We start from the raw sequence: 6,000 nt of genomic DNA on the forward strand, positions 1-6,000 counted from the left end.
TGAATTTGCAGTATTTTTCCATAAAATATCTTGAATTTTCATTTTCTCTTAAAAAATCCCGAATTTTTAACGTGTCCATAAAATATCTTGAACATTTTTTTCTCGTAGACAATCCCAAACTTTCATCGCTTTTCATAAAATGTTCCGTTATATAAAATTGGTGATAGGAAGACGACTCATTTTGTCAGAAAGTTTTAAATTATCAACTTAGTGGTATAAATCTGACAATTTAGCTACAATCAATTTGAGAAAAGTCATATCTTAGTCACTGAATTTTGTGTAGCGATACATTTTATAGAAAATATTGAAAATTTAAATTTTTTTTATTATAAAATAAAAATTCAAAATATTTTATGAAAATTCAGAATTTTTTAAGAGAAAACAAAAGTTTAAAATATTTTATAAAAAGCTGAAAGTTTAGGATATAAAATATCGTTAACCTTTTTCTTTTTGCTTTTATTATGTCTTTTATATAGTATTATATCTTCGTATTACTTTAAAATCATAAAGCTTTGAAAAAAAATGCATTGAAAATGATTGATGTAATGTATTTAATTTCATTTTCAGTTATCGTGCATGTAATAAAATATTTATTACTAATTAAAATATGAACATCTCATTGGCACCCCAAATTAAGAGCATGTATGAGTAATGACAAGCTGGGTTCGTAGGTGGGCTCCTCCATGAGAGCCACTAGGCTCGATATTTAAATTGAATATATTTTTTAATATTAATAATTTTCTTATTAGGTGGTGCAGTGCACTCGTTTATCTCTCCTTCTGAGCTCGGAGGGAGTCTTGAAGGCGTGATATTGGGGGGTTCGACCGAGTTGGATGTGCACCGCCTTGCGAGCCTCCACTATGTCCTTACGAAAATTTCAAAGGGCAATAAATATGAGTCAGAGGATTTTTTAGGACAATAACTTATGTTGATTTAGAAATTATGACAAAAATATTTAGACTTGTAAACATAGGGCATTAATTTTTTTAGAGTAAAATAAGACATTAATTAATAAACATAGTCCAAATCAATTTAAGAAACTGTCCTAAAAAACCCTGAAACTCTAATAAATATGATAACGAGATTTGTTTTTTGTTTTTTTTGAAACCCCGTAATGAGATTTGTTAATTGAGTATTTGGATGGAAGGATAAGGCGGCCTGTCCCATAAAGATGCCAAATGGATGGGTTTTAAGCCACACTCATCTTTTTTTATTACTCCATCTATTAAATCTCTAATTGTCAGTCAATTACTTAAACTTCACCTTACAAATATTTTTTGGATTTCACCCCAGTTCCCACCAGCAAATTCATTAAATAAATTCGAGCATGAAACCTAATTCTAGTAATTCAAAATATATTAATTTCTAATAGTAATATTTATTTTCTACCCAACTTTTGATGAAATAAAATCTAATAGTCCTAATAGTAGGGGTGTTTTCGGTGGTACAATTGATATAGTTGAATATAAGAAGGGAAGAGAATCATTCAAATGAGATAAAATTATTATATAAGAGAATGTCTTCTAGAAAGCGCGAGAGAGTAGCTTTCGTTTTCTATTTGCTTGAAATGTATATTATGTATTGTGATTTGTGGACTCATGTTGTCTTTCTTTGTAAATGGATAGTATATATTATGACATCTCACTGCCAACTAGCAACAATTACTACTCAGATTCTCTGTCTACACTTAACATAAATTGTACAAACTCTTCAATTGAATGATTGCCGCCCCTCAATAATTTTTTTTTTTGGGTTATAGTACGAATTTTGATTTGGTAAATAATACTAATATTTTCTCTATTTTTTTAAAAAAAATTCAATAATTAGTTTTGTACATGTGTTATTATTAGTTTTTTCTATTTCTTATATGCCACTTTAGTTTCCCGACAAAACACGTTAGTCTCAATTAGTCGGAATTCAGCCTCAAACTATAAATTAAACAACATAGATAAATTCAGATTATATTTATGATATTTGTAAATTTGGATTAAAAATTATTATGAGATTAAAGTTTGGGTTATTTTTTTATAACAATTTTTATTTGGTTTGAAGCGAGACATTTTATACAAGATATGTAGTTGGGTTAATATCATTAATTAAGAGCTCAATCAGAACTTCCGAAATAATTAATCAGATATAAATTTCCTGCACCAATAACTTGGCGAGCCCAGTGGTTTGAGTTAGGTACGTAGTGATCATAGATAGGTAAGGTCAAATAAGTACATAATTCCCCTTTAGAAGTGGCATATATATATATGCACACAAATATAGATTAGCGATTCCGTGTTATCATTTTTTTTTGTTTAATATATTTACTCAATATTAATTACTCTAAAATTGTTAGTGATATTTTAATTTCATAAATTATATAAAAAAATAAATTTCGATGACAATAATAAGCTTTAAGATAGTATTGTTTTAAAAAAATTGTTACACCCAAAGAAAGAAAAAACACACTCACACTCTAGCCTTCTAGGTGACTCGAACCTCCGACCTATTGATTGGAAGAGAAATGTATTACCAACAGACTGCACTTCATCGTCAAGTTTTAAGATAGTATAGTAAAAGTGTTCACATATATAATTAAGGTGAATGATATGTATAAGGTTGAATTCCAATATAAACCTCATTTTATCATAAAAATTATGAACTTTGCATTTATTTTATAGAATAACGAACTTAACATTTATAATTGTCCTATAATTACATAAATTAACTTGTATAAAGTTTTTTTTTGGAGAAAATAACTTTTATGAAGTTAACTTGTAATCGTTGCATAAAATGAGATGTTCATTCATTTTAAGTTCTCATATTTGATACTATAACATTTGATCCACAATAGATACATACAGAGAATCGGGTCGACAAGAGGCTAAATTTTTTTCTTTTCTTTTCTTTTCTTTTCTTCGTCTTTTTATTTTTATTTTTTATTTTGAAGCGGGGTCTAATTTATACTATAATAAAAAGGCAATTTTCAATTTGAAAACAATTTCAAAATTAAGTGGTAATTTTGTAGTTATAATAAAATTGAAGGTTTATGTTTAAATTCTATTTTTCTTTTTATTTTCCTTTCTTTTAACTTAGTATTTGTTGTTTTACTTTTTTCCAAAAAATGTAAAATTCGATTAATTATAAAATATTTAATATGCATATCAAATTAAAGATCACAATAAAAACTTTAATTTGATATATCTATTTTATGTAAATATTTGATTTAAACTATAAAATTTAAATTTATTTAAATATTAAAATTTTATAAATTTCTCTCTCCTCTCTTATCTTTTTTGAATAAATCTATTTTAATTCTTTTTATTAGCATTCTTTTTTTAACTTTTTTTTTGCTTTTCATAATATCAAATTTTATAATTGTGAATTATTTTTTATTTTTTCTATATTCAATTCAAATATATTCAGTTAAAATCAAAATTTTATTATATTTATAAGTATAATAATTGAATTAGTATTAATTTTATATAAATATAAAAATTGAAAAATATTTTCACGTGTATTGCATAACATGAAAATGCTAGTTCTTTATTCAGTAACCAAATATTTAGTTGTCAGCTCCAATTTCAATCAAAATGTTTGTAATCACCAATCACTAATCAGCATGAGGTAGACCACGTATAAACAAATAATATATATACCTGCAGTTGGAAATAAATGCAATTGGGTGGGCCCAAAATGTGCTACAGTACTTTTTTTAAAGACAAAATGGTACTCCATGATCCATGCATCATCGTCCTATTCAAATTATAAGTTTTTCTAAGCTTTAACACATATATTAATAAATAAATAAATTATCTAATTTAATTTTAATTAATTATTATTAAATTAAAATTAAATACAGCCTACGAGAAAATGAGAAAATAAAACGATAGATATAAAAATGGATCAACTTATTATTGAATTGTATCAGCTAATATATCCTTAATAAATGAGGTTAATTGTGGTATATTATACCAAAATAACTTATAATATAAAATCAATGCAAACTAATAAAACTACATATAATTAGAATAGGAGGGAGTACTACTTAAGACCTAAGTGACACTTAGATGAGTATTAAAAATTAATGTTCAGTGCTTTAAGCGTGTTGGAAATAAAATGAATAAGTGATTAGATGTGAAAGAGACAAAAGGGTGGAATAAGTGGGCACAACCTAATTAGTTGTAGAATTTAATAATTAATATTCCTTATTTTTCCTAATTTTTTCCATATAAGGAAATAACTAAAGATAGTTGAGGCGACTCAAAAAGGAATATGATTCAAGCTAGTTGAAAGAAAATGAGTATTAAATACTCCATTCGTCTCCCAAATAAATTACTAGGAACGATGGGTACGAGTTTTAACACGAAAAGATGAAAAATGTGAAAAGTAGGGGTAAATAAAGTATTATGAGTGGTGAAAAAGTGAAAAGTAATGGTGAATGAAATATTATTAGTGGTGGAGTATGTTTTAATTTCATGACAATATATGATGTAAAATTAGGTTATCCGACTACTGCTGTGTGAGGGAGGAGTGAACTAATTATCATATTAGATTGAACTGTATCCTGAATGTGACATCTTGATTATTTTGTTCGTTTATTTTGAGTGACATAAAATAACGTTCATGGGCATGCAATTTCGTTATAATGTAAATTTATTTGGAAATGTATTATTAATTTAAAGATTATGTATTTCATGATATGGTGCATTTGAATACTAAATTTTTATAGAAAATAATTTTTCATCATAGCAATTTTAAAATTTTGAAGAATGCACCCAAAAGAAGGAAATATAATACTCCTCGATTTTACTGTTCATCAACAAATTAAATACTCATATTTGTTTTGGGGAGATAAATTAAATGCTCATGTTAAATTCCTTAGATTTGGTACTAAGGCATAATTAATGTGGTGGACCGTGGATGGGCACAACAATATTCCCATATTTTTCGATGGCCATAATTCCCCATATTCATAATAAATTAGCCACTTCATAATTTAATTATAGTGATGTAGACTATGCCTATTATTATCACAATTGGACCACGATAACATATCAATTATTCCTCCATATTGCTATGTTGAGACCACATTATTATAGTTATTTGAGGCTTTATCTAATAAAATTTAGGAAATAAAAATAATTTTTTCGAGAATTACAAGAGATATTTATTATATAATTAAATAAGTCAATTGCACGTAGGCGGGATCTCTACATCACACAAAAAGGAAAAATAACCTACGCAGACGAGATCATTATCCATACAAAAATGACAAAAATTACACCGCATACAAACAAAATTGAACCCAATGTCTCTCACAAAGGAGAGACTTTAAATGCCCCAACTTTATCATTTAAATTATGTCTCATTGACGAAATAAAAATAAAAGTTAATATATGTATATGCGCGCTCACAAACTCAATTAAAAAGTTTTATATTAGAAGGAATATTGTGTTGGGTTTCTAATATATTTGTCGAGTGGTTAATGGAGCAGCACACAATTTAGTAATGTTTGTTAGAGATAGTCAAAGTGAAATAATTTAAAAGTCGGATTTTTCTTCTTGACTTTTCGATATTATACACCTTTCGCCTAAAAAAATTAAATTAAATTAAATTAAATTCACATACCTGTTTAAAATTAATTTTTCCACCAAATCGCAATTAAATGACACTAGTATGTCCGCTCGTGCGATGCACGACCAATATTGAAATTGAATGATCTTTTGAATAAATATATACATATATTAAATATAATTTAAATATAAACAAATGCAAACATAAATCTCAATAAAAAAATCAAAGTTATGAACAACATAATCTCAATAAACACATGAATCTGAAAACATTTGAATATTCAATTTTTGAACTACGAATTAATTATTTATGATTGATAAAAATGAACAAATATAAGTTTAATCTTTTTAGTTGCCTTAAATTTTTATAACAGAAAAAATATAAATAGAAAATATTGAAAATAATTTCTAACAAAAAAATAAAATAAAAATAAAA

Source organism: Salvia miltiorrhiza, chromosome 8 (assembly GCF_028751815.1).
Source record: "Salvia miltiorrhiza cultivar Shanhuang (shh) chromosome 8, IMPLAD_Smil_shh, whole genome shotgun sequence".
Lineage (NCBI taxonomy): Eukaryota > Viridiplantae > Streptophyta > Magnoliopsida > Lamiales > Lamiaceae > Salvia > Salvia miltiorrhiza.